Raw genomic sequence first — 21,051 nt, forward strand, 5'->3', positions numbered from 1 at the left:
TTTCTCCTGTGTTTTCGAACAGGGTACCATACCCATCATTTTGGCCCTTCTGAATCGCTATTTTTTGTTGTTTTCCTTCCCGTCACCTTGTTGGATCCATCAGTAATATCTTCACTTTCACTTCACTTCACTGAAAAAAATAAAATAAAGTCAGACTTGGGAAGAGACAAAACCCACCATGTGCATTCAGCTGTTGTGATGTGGGAGGCGGATGTAATCGTCACTACTGCTGTCATCTCCTGTTCCCATTTCTAGTATAATGTATAGAAATAAACCTTCATATACATTGTGTTATACATATTCTATGCAGCTGATGACAAATCCGTAAGTTAGAAGAGAAGAATCAGCAGTGGATGCGGAGCGCTGTATGTGTGCCCACAGAATATTGTCTGGTGCTGACGGGTTCCAGAGCAGTGAAAAACTCTGGACCAAGTGATGGCCTGTACCATGGAGCGAGCAGGAGCGTGCTGATTGCTGCTCTGTGTGTGGGTAGAGGGTGCAGAGAGCAGAACCTATAAAATAGTGTAAGGGTATGTTTCCACGTGGCTTATTGGCTGCGGATTGAACGCGGCGCACATCTGCAGCGTCCAGATGTTACTGCATAGTGGAGGGGATTTTATGAAATCCCATCTCCATTTTGCGTTCAAAGATGCAGGTGGCAGACCTGCGTATACGCACATGTGGCGTGTCTTTATACACCATGTTCCAAATTATTATGCAAATGACCTTTTTCTCGGATTTTCCTAAAAAGTCTGTGCAAATGACAGTCAGTTTAAGAAAAGTCATCACCCGTTAGAGCAGAGGTCTCCAACGTTTCTGACCTTGAGAGCCACATTCAGCTCTGAGAGAGGGTCGGAAGCCACATCCAGCCTTGAGAGAGGGTCGCGAGCCACATTCAGCTCCCGCCTCCCTCACAATAGTGGCAACCAAAGCCCCCATTACAGGCATAATGGTTAACCAAAGCTTTTCCACAAAAATCACGCCAAAGCAGTATACTAAGATCCAGGGGTTCCCACAATACCCCCATTCAGTATTCTCCTATAAAGCACTCCCAAGAGACTGTCCCATCCAGCTTCAGTCTCCTCTGACAGGTGGTATCATCTTGTTTCCAGCGTACCATACTTAAATCGTCTCAAAACCTCCAAGACCAGTATATGTGCGTCCAGATCTGCTCAAAAAATTCTCTATTTTCAGATTTGCTCTTCATACCTGATAGCTAGAACTGGAGCTAATTCACCAAGCTGACAGACAGCCAGGAGCCACAATTCATTGGACCGCGAGCCACATGTGGCTCCCGAGCTACAGGTTGGGGACCCCTGCGTTAGAGTATACATCGAATTTTATTGAAGAAACCTCCCAATGATAACAGTATAGTCTCCAAAATGAATAAAAACTTAAAACGCACTGTTCCAAATTATTAGGCACAGTAGAATTTCTAAATATTTGATCTGTTTTAAAGAACTGAAATTGCTCATTTGTGGAATTTGCGGCATTAGGAGGTCACATTCACTGAACAGAAAAGCTATTTAACTCCAAAACATCCCAACAGGCCAAGTCACATGTTAACATAGGACCCTTCTTTGATATCACCATCACAATTCTTGCATCCATTGAACTTGTGAGTTTTTGGAGAGTTTCTGCTTGTATTTCTTTGCATGAAGTTGGAATAGCCTCCCAGAGCTGCTGTTTTGATGTGAACTGCCTCCCACCCTCATAGATCTTTTGGTTGATGATAATCCAAAGGTTCTCTATAGGGTTGAGGTCAGGGGAAGATGGCGGCCACACCATGAGTTTATCTCCTTTTATGCCCATAGCAGCCAATTACTCAGAGGGATTCTTTGCAGCATGAGATGGGGCATTGTCAGCATGAAGATGATTTTGCTCCTGAAGGCACTTTTCTGTATTTTATACCATGGAAGAAAGTTGTCAGTCAGAAATTCTATATACTTTGCAGAGGTCATTTTCACACCTTCAGGAACCTTAAAGGGTCTCACCTGTTTCTCCATGATTCCGGCCCAAAACATGACTCCTCCACCTCCTTGCTGATGTCGCGGCCTTGTTGGGACATGGTGGCCATACACCAACCATCCACTACTCCATCCATCTGGACCATCCAGGGTTGCTCGACACTCATCAGTCAACAAGCCTATTTGGAAATTAGTCTTCATGTATATCTGGGCCCACTGCAACCATTTCTGCTTGTTAACACTGTTTAAGTGCCGAATAATAGGTTTATGCACCACAGCAAGCCTTTGAAGGATCCTACACCTAGAGGTTCAAGGGACTCCAGAGGCACCAGCAGCTTCAAATATCTGTTTGCTGCTTTGTAATGCTATTTTGGCAGCTGCTCTCTTAATCCAATTAACCTGCCTGGCAGAAACCTTCCTCATTATGCCTTTATCTGCATGAACTGTCTGTGCTCTGTTTCAGTCACAAATCTCTTCACAGTACGCTGATCACTCTTAAGTTTTCGTGAAATATCTAATGTTTTCATCCCTTGTTCAAGGCATTGCACTATTTAACGCTTTTCAGCAACAGCAAGATCCTTTCTATTTCCCATGTTACTTGAAACCTGTGGCCTGCTTAATAATGTGGAACATCATTTGTAAGTAGTTTTCCTTTAATTAGAATCACCTGGAAAACGAATTATCACATGTGTTTAAGATTGATTTCAGTGATCCATTGAGCCCTGAGACACAATACCATCCACGAGTTTATTTGAAAAACAATTAAATCTTTATGACACTTAAATCCAATTTGCATAATAATTTGGAACACAGTGTAGACCGCAGTATGTCTATTTATCTTGCGGAGACGCTCAGTCGTTGCAAGATAAATAGCACCATTCTATGCATAGGATACGGTGATTCCGCATGGTTCAATGAACACATGCGGAATCACCGCGCGTATAAAAGCCAGCAGCGCTTTGGACGGACCCTGCATTCAAAGCGCTGCCGGTACACTACGTGGAAACATCGCCTTAGAGGGTAGTGAATGGTGCATTGTGTGCTGGTAGAGGGTGCAGATTGCTTGACTGACATAATCTAAGGAGAGAGTAAAATCCTGTAAGGTGCTTGTGAGGGATGCTGAATACAGGTCCTTCTCAAAAAATTAGCATATAGTGTTAAATTTCATTATTTACCATAATGTAATGATTACAATTAAACTTTCATATATTATAGATTCATTATCCACCAACTGAAATTTGTCAGGTCTTTTATTGTTTTAATACTGATGATTTTGGCATACAACTCCTGATAACCCAAAAAACCTGTCTCAATAAATTAGCATATCAAGAAAAGGTTCTCTAAACGACCTATTACCCTAATCTTCTGAATCAACTAATTAACTCTAAACACATGCAAAAGATACCTGAGGCTTTTAAAAACTCCCTGCCTGGTTCATTACTCAAAACCCCCATCATGGGTAAGACTAGCGACCTGACAGATGTCAAGAAGGCCATCATTGACACCCTCAAGCAAGAGGGTAAGACCCAGAAAGAAATTTCTCAACAAATAGGCTGTTCCCAGAGTGCTGTATCAAGGCACCTCAATGGTAAGTCTGTTGGAAGGAAACAATGTGGCAGAAAACGCTGTACAACGAGAAGAGGTGACCGGACCCTGAGGAAGATTGTGGAGAAGGACCGATTCCAGACCTTGGGGAACCTGAGGAAGCAGTGGACTGAGTCTGGTGTGGAAACATCCAGAGCCACCGTGCACAGGCGTGTGCAGGAAATGGGCTACAGGTGCCACATTCCCCAGGTAAAGCCACTTTTGAACCATAAACAGCGGCAGAAGCGCCTGACCTGGGCTACAGAGAAGCAGCACTGGACTGTTGCGAAGTGGTCCCAAGTACTTTTTTCTGATGAAAGCAAATTTTGCATGTCATTCGGAAATCAAGGTGCCAGAGTCTGGAGGAAGACTGGGGAGAAGGAAATGCCAAAATGCCTGAAGTCCAGTGTCAAGTACCCACAGTCAGTGGTGTGGGGTGCCATGTCAGCTGCTGGTGTTGGTCCACTGTGTTTCATCAAAGGCAGGGTCAATGCAGCTAGCTATCAGGAGATTTTGGAGCACTTCATGCTTCCTGGCACCTGCTCACAGTGCCAAAACCACTGGTAAATGGTTTACTGACCATGGTATTACTGTGCTCAATTGGCCTGCCAACTCTCCTGACCTGAACCCCATAGAGAATCTGTGGGATATTGTGAAGAGAAAGTTGAGAGACGCAAGACCCAACACTCTGGATGAGCTTAAGGCCGCTATTGAAGCATCCTGGGCCTCCATAACATCTCAGCAGTGTCACAGGCTGATTGCCTCCATGCCACGCCGCATTGAAGCAGTCATTTCTGCCAAAGGATTCCCGACCAAGTATTGAGTGCATAACTGAACATTATTATTTGATGGTTTTTTTGTTTGTTATTAAAAAACACTTTTATTTGATTGGACGGGTGAAATATGCTAATTTATTGAGACAGGTTTTTTGGGTTATCAGGAGTTGTATGCCAAAATCATCAGTATTAAAACAATAAAAGACCTGACAAATTTCAGTTGGTGGATAATGAATCTATAATATATGAAAGTTTAATTGTAATCATTACATTATGGTAAATAATGAAATTTAACACTATATGCTAATTTTTTGAGAAGGACCTGTAGAGCAGATCACTGGCACATGTAGTGGAGGATGCTGAGCACTGTGAGGCTTGCAAGTGAGTAAAACCTATACAGTAGTGTTAGATGGTATTCTAGAGCTGGCAAAGCATTGTGGAGTGACAGAAGAGTACAGAATTGTATAATGTGCTGATGGAGCGTGCTGAATGCTGCACACTCTAGAGTAGTAGTGTGTTAGGTAAAGTACTTTGTGTAGGAGAGTTCAGGAGGACTGAGCTAGACTGCAACATGGAGCCTGCGTGTTGGGCGCAAAGCGCTGTAAGCGAGCAAGATAGCAGAACCCTAAATGATGCTGGTAGAGGATGCACAATACTGTCTGTAAAGAAGAGTTAAAAAGGCAGAGCAAAACCCTACAATATGAACCATACAGGAGAGGACGACGACTGCTGCAGTGTGCACAGAGCTCTGGAATTTTTTACTTCTTTAACTCACTTATATAGCGCCATTAATTCCATAGCGCTTTACATACATTATCGGCACTGTCCCCATTGGCTCACAATCTAAAATCCCCTATCAGTATGTCTTTGGAATGTGGGAGGAAACTCATGCAAACGGGGAGAACATACAAACTGTTTGCAGATGTTGTCCTTGGTGGGATTGAACCCAGGACCCCAGTTCTGCAAGGCTGCAGTGCTAACCACTGAGTGACCATACAGTGCTAACCACTGAGCCACCGTGCTGCCGTTTATTTTTGGAATAAGCAAACACATATCAGAACCCTGCAAAATGGGATGATGGAAGGAGCATGAGAATGCTGAATGTTGCAGTGTGCATGTAGAGGGCGCAGAGCACTGTTAAAAGCATGCATGTGTGGTGCGCGAAATGTGGGAATGCAGAGTACTGTGTATGCAGAAAGTGGTGTGGAATGCAGAGTGCTCCGAAGCGAGCAGGAGAAAACAGTGATGCTGTAGCAAGGGCTATGATGCAAGCAGTGGAACACAGTGATGCTGGAGCAAGGGCTCTGAAGCGAGCATAAGAGCACAGCAATGCTGTAGCAAGGGCTCTGAAGCGAGCAGGAGAACACAGCGATGCTGGAGCAATGGCTCCGAAACAAGCAGGAGAACACAGTGATGCTGTAGAAAGGGCTATGATGCAAGCAGTGGAACACAGTGATGGTGGAGCAAGGGCTCTGAAGCGAGCAGGAGAATACAGGGATGCTGTAGCAAGGGCTCCAAAGCGAGCAGGAGAATACAGCCATGCAATAGTAAGGGCTCCGAAGCGAGCAGAAGGAACACAGCGATTCTGTAACAAGAGCTTGGAAGCGAGCAGAAAAACACAGCGATGCTGTAGCAAGTGCTGCAAGCTACTTTTGTTTCAGGCAGTTATAGGGGGTCCTGGAGAACAACTTTTTATTAAAGGCTCCAGAATGTTCTGACACAATTCACAGGTAACAGGATTCACAGAATGATCACAGACAGTCTCACGTTATCAGTGATCGGCTCCAGGATGATCACAGACAGTCTCACGTTACCAATGATCGGCTCCAGGATGATCACAGACAGTCTCACGTTACCAATGATCGGCTCCAGGATGATCACAGACAGTCTCACGTTACCAATGATCGGCTCCAGGATGATTACAGACAGTCTCACGTTACCAGTGATCGGCTCCAGGATGATCACAGTCTCACGTTACCAATGATCGGCCCCAGGATGATCACAGACAGTCTCACATTACCAATGATCGGCTCCAGGATGATTACAGACAGTCTCACGTTACCAGTGATCGGCTCCAGGATGATCACAGTCTCACGTTACCAATGATCGGCTCCAGGATGATCACAGACAGTCTCATGTTACCAATGATCGGCTCCAGGATGATCACAGACAGTCTCACGTTACCAATGATCGGCTCCAGGATGATCACAGACAGTCTCACGTTACCAATGATCGGCTCCAGGATGATCACAGACAGTCTCACGTTACCAATGATCGGCTCCAGGATGATCACAGACAGTCTCACGTTACCAATGATCGGCTCCAGGATGATTACAGACAGTCTCACGTTACCAGTGATCGGCTCCAGGATGATCACAGTCTCACGTTACCAATGATCGGCCCCAGGATGATCACAGACAGTCTCACATTACCAATGATCGGCTCCAGGATGATTACAGACAGTCTCACGTTACCAGTGATCGGCTCCAGGATGATCACAGTCTCACGTTACCAATGATCGGCTCCAGGATGATCACAGACAGTCTCACGTTACCAATGATCGGCTCCAGGATGATCACAGACAGTCTCACGTTACCAATGATCGGCTCCAGGATGATTACAGACAGTCTCACGTTACCAATGATCGGCTCCAGGATGATCCCAGACAGTCTCACGTTACCAATGATCGGCTCCAGGATGATCACAGACAGTCTCACGTTACCAATGATCGGCTCCAGGATGATCACAGACAGTCTCACGTTACCAATGATCGGCTCCAGGATGATTACAGACAGTCTCACGTTACCAATGATCGGCTCCAGGATGATCCCAGACAGTCTCACGTTACCAATGATCGGCTCCAGGATGATCACAGACAGTCTCACATTACCAATGATCGGCTCCAGGATGATTACAGACAGTCTCACGTTACCAGTGATCGGCTCCAGGATGATCACAGTCTCACGTTACCAATGATCGGCTCCAGGATGATCACAGACAGTCTCACGTTACCAATGATCGGCTCCAGGATGATCACAGACAGTCTCACGTTACCAATGATCGGCTCCAGGATGATCACAGACAGTCTCACGTTACCAATGATCGGCTCCAGGATGATCCCAGACAGTCTCACGTTACCAATGATCGGCTCCAGGATGATTCCAGGCAGTCTCGCGTTACTTGGGAGGACTGTAACAAAATGCCGGTGTGACGCTAATCTATTAGCAAGAAGTCCCCGCAAAGTCCTACTGTTAAAAAAAAAAAAAGTACATGTCGGGGCGTGCGCAGCGCTCAGGAGCAGATGTCGGGCATCAACCGGCCTAAAGAGAAATGGAGAAACATTTTGTGGACTGATGAAAATAAACTTTCTCTTTATGGGTCCAAGAGCTGCAGACAATTCGTCAGACGACCCCCAATCTCTGCATTCAAGCCAAAGTACCCTCTGAAGACAGTGAAGCCTGGTGGTGAAGCATCATGATATGGGCAGGTTTCTCTACTATGGTGACGGACCTATTTACCACATACCAGGGATCATGGACCAGTCTGCAGATATTATAATACTTGAAGAGGTCACGTTTCGGCTTACGCTGAAGAGGATTTGCCCTTGAAATGTGGGTTTCAACAAGACAACGACCCTAAACACACCAATAAACAAGCAAAATCTGGGTTCCAGTCCAACAAAATTGAGGTTATGGAGAGGCCGGCCCAATCCCCAGACCTTAATCTGCTAGAACACTTGTGGGGTGACATAAAAGATGCTGTGTCTGAGGCAAAGTCAACAAATGCCAATAATATGTGTGATGTCGCCGAGCATCCTGGGCTGGAATCACAGGTGACCGGGCCAGAAGTTGGGTGACTCCATGCAACATAGATGTGAACCCGTTCTAAAAAAACTGTGGGAACAAATAAATATTTGGACAGTGAATCACAGGGATGCTAATTCCTCAAAAAAAAGTCCATAATGTGAGTTTGGAAAAACAAATGCAGACACTGCTATTTTTTAGAACAGCTCAATATTCATTTTTTGTTATTTCTGTACAGTAGTTAAAAATTCTATATATTTCTCTTCATGTTTTGAATTAAGAAACAGTGTGCAATGTCTCCAATGCTGGAATAAAAACTAGGATAAAGATTGTGATTAACTCGTATTTTGGAACACACTGCTATTATTTTGAACACTACTGTATATGCACATGTATACCCAACGCCTTCTGTACAGCTGTATATCGGAATGAGAAAGCAGCAGTGAACAGTCGGCTCTGTCACAGGACGCGCGGCTGCGTTTGTCGCTTTGTACGGCTGATGCGATCGGGCCTATAAAATCCTAGTCACACATTCAGCCTCACAAAAAGTGAATGTTGCCAATAGCAACCAATCAGAGCTCTGGTTTTATTTTTCCTGAGCACTGCAACGGATGAAAGCCGAGCTCTGATTGGTTGCTATGGACAGCAAGGCCATCTTCTTTTCTTTCTGGTAAATGAGTCTTTCTGTGATGGCGGCTGACATAACATGAGGGGGTAATGTTTGCTAAGCAAAGGGCACCTTCATCCAGACTGAAACAGAGAATGAGGCGTGTGCGTCACATAGTTTAACATACTTCCATAACGATGCCTAGAAAAAATAACGGGTCTGAAGAAAATCGCAGTCCGTCAAAATGACTGATGGTGCACGGTATTCCCAAGGTGAATAGCTCAGGCCGTACTATTAGCAAATCTCCACTTGGTTAATGTCTGTCAATAGATCGATGAGAACATATTGCATATGATAGATCGATAATAGATAATAGATAATGATAGATAGATAGATAACAGATAGATAATAGATAGATGATAGATAATAGATAGATAATAGATAATGATATATAGCTGATAATAGATAATGATAAATAGATAATAGATAATATATAGATGATAAATAGATGAATAATAGATCGATAGATACATAGATGATAGATAATTGATATATAATAGGTAGATAGATAATAGATAATATATGATGATAGATAAATAGATGATAGATAATTGATAGATAATGATATATAGATAATAGATAGATAATAATATATAGATGATAAACAGATGAATGATAATAGATCGATAGATACATAGATAGATGATAGATAATTGATAGCTAATATATAGATGGATAATAGATAGATGATAGATAATAGGTAGATGATAAACAGATGACAGATAATAGATATATAGATAGATGATAGATAATAGATGATCTATAGATAATATATTAATAGATAATTGATGGATAGATAATAGATCAGAGAAAGATACAATCAATACACATTAGGTAGATAGAGAAAAACTGAGATCATTTCTGGATTCAGTATCCAAAAATTAATTAAGAACAGTTGTCTGACCTAACTCTTAAAAAATTGTGTTCCCCAGTGTAATAGATATGAGATAAAAAAAGATATAATTAGAAGAATGATGAAATAAATAGATGTAAGATATATAAAAGGTTGTCAGAAATCACAGAAAAATAGATATTACGGTAGATTAATAGATGTACAGATATGAGACAGATATAGATAAATTAGATATGAGAAAAATAAGATATAAATAGAGCAAATGATTGACATTAAATATATGAATGTGAGAAAAATAGATATTAGATCAATATGAGACAAATATGGAATAGACAGATATGATCTATATAAATAAAAATTAATAGAAATATAGATATGTATAGAGAAAGGTAATAAGACTATGTAAAAAATACAAGATAGATAAAAGGTTGATTGGGGATAAAAATATGCTGGGGAATGAAAAGAATAGGGTCTTATCCAGAGTATAAAAGAGAGAAAGAGAGAAAACAGAAAAATTGGTTTCTGCTCACTTTGTGGGGTTGTGACAGTCACAACTCCTGTTTTTGCTTGCGACAGCAGAAGGTTGCTGCGGATCCATCCAGGCAGATAAAATGTATACAAATGGAAAGCTGGATCTGAAATCGTGCTGCCAATCTCCCACCAGACGAAAGAATAATGAAGGGTATTTGGAATAAAAAACGGTTCCAAATACCTTTCACTGTCCTTTCATCATCTGTTGGGAGAGTGGAAGCGTGATTTCAGGTCCATCTTTCCATTTGTATACATAAAAGGTTGATTGACAGATATTAAATGGAAAAATAGATGTTAGATTAATAGATATATATGGGAGAAATTTACAGCTGGCGAAATAAATATTGAACAAGTGACCAATATTTTTAGTAAATCTATTTCTAAAGGTGCTATTGACATGAAATTCTCACTAGATGTCTGTAACAACCCATCGAATCCACACAGGCAAAGAAACCAAACCATAAATGTCCATAAATGATGTGTAATAATGAGAAATGACACAGGGAAAAAGTATGGAACACATGAAGAAAGAGAGCTGCAAAAAGCTGTGGAAAGACATGAGAACAGCTGAAATCTATCAGTAATTAGAAAGCAATCCTGTCACTTAGTGAAAAATAATATTAGGTGGTTCAACTGATGGCCAAGAAAAAGGTGTGTCATTACCAAGATGCCACACAAGAAATATTTCATGATGGGTAAAAACAAACAAACAACATTATTGTTGCAAAACATACTGATGACATTGGTTACAGAAGAATTTCTAAACTACTGAAGACTGCAGTGAGCAGTGTTGGGGCCATAATCCAAAAGTGGAAAGAACAGGCCATGACCAGGTGCTCCCTGCAAGATTTCAGACAGAGGAGTGAAAATAATTCAGAAGAGTTGTTCAAGAGCCAAGGACCATCAGTGGAAAGCTATAGAAAAACCTGGAATCAAAAGGTGAAATTGTTTCACAGAAAATTGTAGGTTATGCACTCAACCTCCATGACCTGCATGCACGCTCATCACACAAGACTCTAACGCTGAACAAAAATTGCATGTTCAAAATTTGTTCAATAACATTTAGACAAGACTATGAAATAATGGAGAATAGATAAGACCAAAGTTGACTTCTTTTTAGCTCATTGGATGCCATAACAGACAACATGTTTGGAGGCCAAAAGGCACTGCATGTCACCCCCAAAACACCACACCAACAGTGAAGTTTGGAAGTGGGAACATCATGGTGTGGAGTTGTGCTTCCTGGTCAGGTCTGGGTTAAATTAGTCTGCCTCTCTTTGGTTCTGGGGCGGCTATTTAATGCTGGTAGTTCCTGGGTTCTGAGTCTGTATTACTTCCGTCTACTTGGTCTGAGATAGCTGACTCAGGTTATTCGTCTGTAATCATTGTACCTCTGTGCGTGTGTGCATTGCTGTGTATGACCCGGTTTGCCCGTTTTCTGCTTGGTACTTCTCTGTCTTTCCTGGCTTTCTGACCCCTTGGCTTGTCTCTGACTAATCTGCTGTTTTGCCCCTTGATACCTCGCTCACGACCCTCGGCTTATCCTTTGACTACGTTTCTGTCTTACTACTCTGTGTCCTGCGTTTTTTGGTAGATCCTCCGTTCTCGTGCGGTAGCTCTGCCCCCATCGCCCTGCAGTGATCACGTGACCTGCCTAGTTCAGGTCCTGTGTGCACTGCGTGCCTCATTCCTCCCTCTCCCTGCACTCCCGCTAGCGCCCCCTTAGGCTGCCTCTCTACAACACCAGGCATTGTCATTACAGATCAATGGACAAATGTACCGAGACATTCTTGATAAAAATTTACTGCCATCTACCAAGATGATGAAGAAATGAGGGTAGTGTAAGAGTCATGTCGGTCTGGTAGTCGGGGGCAGGTATATCTCGCCCAGGTATTTGTCCTATGTGAATTAGGCCGCTCAGTATCTTCAGGATACCGAGGGGTTAATAAGTGTAGGAATAAAGGCTGACCAGCTGGAGGTTTCAGGTGTCAGCCTGGGGCACACAGAATGCCTGTCTGTGTGAGACAAACGTGAGTGAGAGCTGTGCTCGTGATCTGTGTAATGTTAGCTGGGAGGGAGAAGCCCCCCCAGTTGTTAGATAGCAACGTATTTGTTTAGTTAGCGCTGGACAGGCTAGGATTTATTTTTATGTTTTGTTTTCTGTATTTGCTTTCACTTTAATAAACCTGACCTGAGGTCAGTTAACTTGGAAACCTGCTGTCGCCTCAGAGTTCAATGCACAAACCACGTGACCTTTGACCCCAGCAAAGGCGATCCCGGAGTGTTTTGTCACAGTAGATATTTCAGCAAGACAATGATCCCAAACACACAGCCAAGCAAACTCTCAATTGATTTCAGAGAAAGAATATAAATCTACTAGAACGGCCCAGCCAATCACTAGACCTGAATCCAAAAGAAAATGAATGGAAGGATCTAAAGTTCAGAGTTCATAGAAGGAGCCCACGGAACCCTCAAGATTTGTGTGGAAGAATAGGCCAAAATCATACCTGAGCAATGCCTGCGACTAGTTTCTCCATACTGGAGGCGTCTTGAAGATTCATCACCAACAAAGGCTTTTGTACAGTATTAAATACATTTCAGTGTGTTCAATACTTTTCCCTGAGTCATTTCTCATTATTAAACATACAGTGGGGAAAAAAAGTATTTAATTAGCCACCAATTGTGCAAGTTCTCCCACTTAAAAAGATGAGAGAGGCCTGTAATTGACATCATAGGTAGACCACAACTATGAAAGTCAAAATGAGAAAACAAATCCAGAAAATCACCTTGTCTGATTTGGCAAGATTTATTTTGCAAATTATGGTGGAAAATAATTATTTGGTCATTAACAAAAGTTCATCTCATTATTTTGCTATATATCCTTTGCGGCAGTGACAGAGGTCAGACGTTTTCTGTAAGTCTTCACAAGGTTGGCACACACTGTAGGTGGTATTTTGGCCCATTCCTCCATGCAGATCTCCTCTACAGCAATGATGTTTTGGGCCTGTTGCTGGGCAACACGGACTTTCAACTCCCTCCAAAGGTTTTCTATGGGGTTGAGATCTGGAAACTGGCTAGGCCACTCCAGGATGTAACAACTCTGCTGGCATCATGGCATGGCCTCTCATCTCTCACACTATCTTACCCACTGCTCCAGGTCATGATGTGGTTTCTGTTTCATGCCAGCTCCATATTCTGTGCCTCTGCTCTCTGCGTGCTTCCTGGCTGTGTGCATAGGGGGGCGGCGCCTGAACTCTCTGGTTCTTATAGGAATCAGGTGCACCTGTCTAATCTGTTCCTGACCAATTACCAAGAGACCTCCAGTATTTAGTGCAGCTCCACCCAGTGGACTGGGCCTGTGCAATGTGTTAGCTCAGTTTGTGTTTAGCTTCTGAGTTTGCCAGGCCTTGCTCTGTGCTACTCCCTCTCTAGAGGCTTTTCTCAGTGTTCTTGCCTTGATCTTGTTGTCCGCCTTCCAGGTGGCAGAATATCCTGGTCCCTGTGTCTTTGTTCTTGTTCCTTGTCTTGTTCCATTGCCTTATCTGAACTTAGTCCTATCTCTGTCTCCTTGTCTGTGGCTTCCTTTCCTGCTGTGTCTTTCCTTGTGTTCTCAGTCTGCTTATGCTCTTGCGGCTCTGCCTGCTCTGAACGTTTGTGACTTTGCCTGGGCTCCGCTCTCTTGCAGCTTTACCTCTGCTCCACACTCCGGCGGTTCTGCTCCATTCTGCTCTGCTGCTGCAGAGACCTCTTGCTGCAGCTCCTCTCCGCATTCCTTGCGGTTCCGCTCTGCTTAGCTTTTGCTGATGCAGAAACCTCTTGCTGCAGTTCCTCTCCGCATTCCTTGCGGTTCCGCTCTGCTTAGCTTCTGTTGCTGCTCCATCTCCTGCTGCTCTACCGCTCCTATCTGCAGCCTTGCGGCTCTCTTCCTGTGTGAACAGGTCCCAACCTGTTCCTTCACACTCCATTCCTTCCTGCTTGTTTCCATACCTGCATCTCCTGTGTGAACAGGTCCCAACCTTTTCCTTCCCACTCTATTCCTTCCTGCTTGTTTCCGTACCTGCATCTCCTGTGTGAACAGGTCCCAACCTGTTCCTTCATACACCGATCCTGCCAGCCCTGTGTCTCTGCCGTGCCTGCCAGCCCTGTGTTCTCTGCCGTGCCTGCCAGCCCTGTGTTCTCTGCCGTGCCTGCCAGCCCTATCTTCTCTGCCATGCCTGCCAGCCCTGTTGTCTGCCGTGCCTGCCAGCCGTGTTCTCTGCCATGCCTGCCAGCCCTGTGTTCTCTGCCGTGCCTGCCAGCCGTGTTCTCTGCAGTGCCTGCCAGCCCTGTGTTCTCTGCCGTGCCTGCTTGCCTACTCATCCAAGTTTCAGCAGTGCTCATCTGCCAGTCGCCCACACCAGTCCTAGTGTTCCTGTCTCCCAAGTGGGATCAGTAGCCACAGCCAGACACCACCCTGGAGTAGCACCTGGCAGCTGCCTGCTGCACAAGCCTGACCTCACCATCAGAGGCTCCAGCGAATTCCCAGGAAGCTGTCATAGTCACTCCCCTTCCAGGGAGGTCTGGTTTGTGGCACACACAAACCCCCCGAGCTCTCGCCCACCAGTCAGGGCGTGAGCGTGACAGGACCTTCATCTTCTTCTTATGAAGCCACTCCTTCGTTGCCCTGGTGGTGTGCTTGAGATCATTATCATGCTGAAAGACCCATACATGTTTCATCTTCAATGCCCTTGCTGATGGAAGGAGGTTTGCACTCAAAATCTCATGATACATGGCCCCATTCATTCTTTCATGTACACGGATCAGTAGTCCTGATCTCTTTGCAGAGAAACAGCCCCAAAGCATGATGTTGCAATCCCCATGCTTCACAGTAGGTATGGTGTTCTTTGGATGCAACTCAGCATTGTCTCCTCCAAACACGACGAGTTTTGTTTCTACCAAACAGTTCTACTTTGGTTTCATGAGACCATATGACATTCTCCCAATACTCTTCTGGATAATTCAAATGATCTCTAGCAAACTTCTGACGGGCCCTGACATGTACTGGCTTAAACAGAGGGACACGTCTGGCACTGCAGGATCTGAGTCCCTGGCGGCGTAGTGTGTTACTGATGATAGCCTTTGTTACGGTGGTCCCAGTTCTATGCAGGTCATTCACTAGGTCCCCCGTGTGGTTCTGGGATTTTTGCTCACCGTTCTTGTGATAATTTTGACCCCACGGGGTGAGATCTTGCATGGAACCCCAGATCGAGGGAGATCTTCAGTGGTCTTGTATGTCTTCCATTTTCTTACTATTGCTCCCACAATTGATTTCATCACACCAAGCTGCTTGCCTATTGCAGATTCAGCCTTCCCAGCCAGGTGCAGGGCTACGATTTTGTTTCTGGTGTCCTTCAACAGCTCTTTGGTCTTCACCATAGTGGAGTTTGGAGTGTGACTGTTTGAGGTGTGGACAGGTGTCTTTTATACTGATAACAAGTTCAACCAGGCGCCATTACTACAGGTAATGAGTGGAGGACAGAGGAGCCGCTTAAAGAAGAAGTTACAGGTCTGTGAGAGCCAGAAATCTTGCATGTTTTTAGGTGACCAAATACTTATTTTCCACCATATTTTGCAAAATAAATCTCATAGTTGTGGTCTTCTTATTATGTCAATTACAGGCCTCTCTCATCTTTTTAAGTGGGAGAAGTTGCACAATTGTTGGCTGATTAAATACTTTTTTTCCCCACTGTAATTTATGGCTATCAATGGTGATTTCTTTGCCTGTGAGAATTTCATGTCAATAGCACCTGTAATAGTTTTACTTAAGAAAAATTGGTGACGTGTTCAATACTTATTTCACCCGCTGTAGATACATTTTTAAATATAAGAAAAACATATATTGTTTGATAGAAAAAGAAAACACTCCGCAGCACTCTACAGGAGCCAAGATATACTGTATGCAAACTAACTGGGTTATTATTCAGTAAGATGAACATACAAAAAATTAAGGTTCTTAGCACATAAATTGGCCAATTCATGTGAGCCCATCAACGTGACCTCCCTCTGATGGGTCCCTATTCTCCTGTACATACCTCTCTTGAGTTATCAGCCTACAGTTAAATGTACAAAACATGTCTCTCCTGTGCCATGAGCCCACAATTCAAATGGGTAAGTAGAACTGATGAACATCCCCTGCTGGTCAATGGGAGGAGTGCGGAGTCAGGCTGGAGGCAGTCACACCTCCAATAGCAAAATATAAAGAAAAAACCTGACCAGCACCTCCTAGGTATGAACAGGTGCCAGCTGCTCAAGTGAAGTATGTACAGTGCATTATACTATAGAGTCTGCCTATGGGCGGGGTGCATTATACTATAGAGTCTGCCTATGGGGGTGCATTATACTATAGAGTCTGCCTATGGGGGGGTGCATTATACTATAGTCTGCCTACGGGGGGGGGGGTGCATTATACTATAGAGTCTGCCTACAGGGGGTGCATTATACTATAGAGTCTGCCTATGGGGGAGTTGCATTATACTATATAGTCTGCCTATGGGGAGTGCATTATATCATAGAGAGTCTGCCTATGGGGGTGTATTATACTATATACTGTAGAGTCTACCTACAGGGAGTGCATTATACCATAGAATCTGCCTATGGGGGTGTATTATACTATATACTGTAGAGTCTAACTATGGGGAGTGCATTATACTACAGAGTCTCGTTATGGAAATGCATTATACTAAATAGAGTCTCCCTAATGGGGGGCATTATACAATATAGAGTCTACCTATGGGGAGTGCAGAGTACTATAGAGTCTACCAATGGGGGGTGCAGTATACTCTATAGTGTCTGCCTTTGGGGAGTGCATTATACTAAATAGATTCTGCCTATATGGGATGCATTATAGTATAGAGGCCTATGGAGAGTACATTATACTATTTGGAGGCCTATGGGGAGTGTATTATACTATACTGAGAACTATCTGGTGCATTATACTATGTGGAGGCTATCTAGGGGGGGCATCATACAGTGTTGGAGCTATTAAACAGTTTGGTGGCTACTAAGGGGTCAGTATACTGTATGTGTGGTACTATACAGCGAGGGGTCATTACACTGTGTATAGAGGAGCTGTACAGGGGGGAGACTCACGACATTATTAAATGAAAAATGGGCACTTATTGTTATAGGGGAACTCAGGTTACTGTGACTATCACAGTCGTACACATTACTTTCTAGCTTTCTAGTGGGCAAAATGTAGGCACTGTTTTCTAGGGCACTTGCACCCGGCATTACTATATTATAGAGGGGTGCTTTAGAATTTAGAAGGCACATAGTACCACACAGCAGGTGCAGTAATAGGGTCACATACTGCAGCAGCGGCTCAGTATTGGAGTATCAGGTTCAGTAATAGGGTCACATACGGCAGCAGCGGCTCAGTATTGGGGTATCAGGTACAGTAATAGGGACACATACGGCAGCAGCGGCTCAGTATTGGGGTATTAGGTGTAGTAATAGGGTCACATACGGCAGCAGCGGCTCAGTATTGGGGTATCAGGTTCAGTAATAGGGTCACATACGGCAGCAGCAGCTCATTATTGGGGGATCAGGTACAGTAATAGGGTCACATTCGGCAGCAGCGGCTCAGTATTGGGGTATCAGGTACAGTAATAGGGTCACATTCGGCAGCAGCGGCTCAGTATTGGGGTATCAGGTGCAGTAATAGGGACACATACGGTAGCAGCGGCTCAGTATTGGGGTATCAGGTGCAGTAATAGGGATACATACGGCAGCAGCAGCTCAGTATTGGGGTATCAGGTACAGTAATAGGGTCACATTCGGCAGCAGCGGCTCAGTATTGGGGTATCAGGTGCAGTGATAGGGACACATACGGTAGCAGCGGCTCAGTATTGGGGTATCAGATGCAGTAATAGGGTCACATACGGCAGCAGCAGCTCAGTATTGGGGTATCAGGTGCAGTAATAGGGTCACATTCGGCAGCAGCGGCTCAGTATTGGGGTATCAGGTGCAGTAATAGGGACACATACGGCAGCAGCGGCTCAGTATTGGGGTATCAGGTACAGTAATAGGGTCACATTTGGCAGCAGCGGCTCAGTATTGGGGTATCAGGTGCAGTAATAGGGACACATACGGTAGCAGCGGCTCAGTATTGGGGTATCAGGTTCAGTAATAGGGTCACATTCGGCAGCAGCGGCTCAGTATTGGGGTATCAGGTGCAGTCATAGGGACACATACGGCAGCAGCGGCTCAGTATTGGGGTATCAGGTGCAGTAATGGGGACACATACGGTAGCAGCGGCTCAGTATTGGGCTATCAGGTGCAGTAATAGGGACACATACGGCAGCAGCAGATCAGTATTGGGGTATCAGGTGCAGTAATAGGGACACATAGGGCAGCAGCGGCTCAGTATTGGGGTATCAGGTGCAGTAATAGGCACACATACGGCAGCAGCGGCTCAGTATTGGGGTATCAGGTGCAGTAATAGGGTCACATATGGCAGCAGCGGCTCAGTATTGGGGTATCAGGTTCAGTAATAGGGTCACATACGGCAGCAGCGGCTCAGTATTGGGGTATCAGGTGCAGTAATAGGGACACATACGGCAGCAGTGGCTCAGCATTGGGGTATCAGGTGCAGTAATAGGCACACATACGGCAGCAGCGGCTCAGTATTGGGGTATCAGGTGCAGTAATAGGGTCACATATGGCAGCAGCGGCTCAGTATTGGGGTATCAGGTGCAGTAATAGGGTCACATACGGCAGCAGCGGCTCAGTATTGGGGTGTCAGGTGCAGTAATAGGGACAAATACGGCAGCAGCGGCTCAGTATTGGGGTATCAGGTGCAGTAATAGGGACACATACGGCAGCAGCGGCTCAGTATTGGGGTATCAGGTGCAGTAATAGGCACACATACGGCAGCAGCGGCTCAGTATTGGGGTATCAGGTGCAGTAATAGGGTCACATATGGCAGCAGCGGCTCAGTATTGGGGTATCAGGTGCAGTAATAGGGACACATACGGCAGCAGCGGCTCAGTATTGGGGTATCAGGTGCAGTAATAGGGTCACATACGGCAGCAGCGGCTCAGTATTGGGGTGTCAGGTGCAGTAATAGGGACACATACGGCAGCAGTGGCTCAGTATTGGGGTGTCAGGTGCAGTAATAGGGTCACATACGGCAGCAGCGGCTCAGTATTGGGGTATCAGGTGCAGTAATAGGGACACATACGGCAGCAGCGGCTCAGTATTGGGGTATCAGGTGCAGTAATAGGGTCACATACGGCAGCAGCGGCTCAGTATTGGGGTGTCAGGTGCAGTAATAGGGTCACATACGGCAGCAGCGGCTCAGTATTGGGGTATCAGGTGCAGTAATAGGGACACATACGGCAGCAGCGGCTCAGTATTGGGGTATCAGGGGCAGTAATAGGGACACATACGGCAGCAGCGGCTCAGTATTGGGATATCAGGGGCTGTAATAGGGACACATACGGCAGCAGCGGCTCAGTATTGGGGTATCAGGGGCAGTAATAGGGACACATACGGCAGCAGCGGCTCAGTATTGGGGTGTCAGGTGCAGTAATAGGGTCACATACGGCAGCAGCGGCTCAGTATTGGGGTGTCAGGTGCAGTAATAGGGACACATACGGCAGCAGTGGCTCAGTATTGGGGTGTCAGGTGCAGTAATAGGGTCACATACGGCAGCAGCGGCTCAGTATTGGGGTATCAGGTGCAGTAATAGGGACACATACGGCAGCAGCGGCTCAGTATTGGGGTATCAGGTGCAGTAATAGGGTCACATACGGCAGCAGCGGCTCAGTATTGGGGTATCAGGTGCAGTAATAGGGACACATACGGCAGCAGCGGCTCAGTATTGGGGTATCAGGGGCAGTAATAGGGACACATACGGCAGCAGCGGCTCAGTATTGGGATATCAGGGGCTGTAATAGGGACACATACGGCAGCAGCGGCTCAGTATTGGGGTATCAGGGGCAGTAATAGGGACACATACGGCAGCAGCGGCTCAGTATTGGGGTGTCAGGTGCAGTAATAGGGTCACATACGGCAGCAGCGGCTCAGTATTGGGGTATCAGGTGCAGTAATAGGGACACATACGGCAGCAGCGGCTCAGCATTGGGGTATCAGGTGCAGTAATAGGGACACATACGGCAGCAGCGGCTCAGTATTGGGGTATCAGGTGCAGTAATAGGGACACATACGGCAGCAGCGGCTCAGTATTGGGGTATCAGGTGCAGTAATAGGGTCACATACGGCAGCAGTGGCTCAGCATTGGGGTATCAGGTGCAGTAATAAGGACACATACGGCAGCAGCGGCTCAGCATTGGGGTATCAGGTGCAGTAATAGGGACACATACGGCAGCAGCGGCTCAGTATTGGGGTATCAGGTGCAGTAATAGGGACACATATGGCAGCAGCGGCTCAGCATTGGGGTATCAGCAGGATGAGGAGTTTGTGCAGGTTGGGAATACAGCTCTGGCAAAAATTAAGAGACCACCACAACAAATCCCTGTCATGGCCGCCCAATCTCCAGACCTGAACCCCATTGAAAACCTCCGGAATGTAATCAATAGGATGATGGATAGCCACAAGCCATCAATCTAAGAAGAACGGCTGATATTATTGCACCAGGAGCAGTGTGAAAGACTGGTGGAAAGCAGCCAAGACGCCTGAAGCTGTAATTACAAATCATGGTTATTCCACAAAATATTGATTTCTGAACTCTTCCTGAGTTAAAACATTAGTATTGTTGTTTCTAAATGATTATGAACGTTTTCTCCTCCACTATTAGGGCGCCTCACCCAGTTATTATCAGGGTTACCTGGTTAGGGGCCACTCAGAAGCTTCTCCCCCCTTAACCAAA

The sequence above is a fragment of the Ranitomeya variabilis genome, chromosome 4, assembly GCF_051348905.1.
Source record: "Ranitomeya variabilis isolate aRanVar5 chromosome 4, aRanVar5.hap1, whole genome shotgun sequence".
NCBI classification, from domain to species: Eukaryota; Metazoa; Chordata; class Amphibia; order Anura; family Dendrobatidae; genus Ranitomeya; species Ranitomeya variabilis.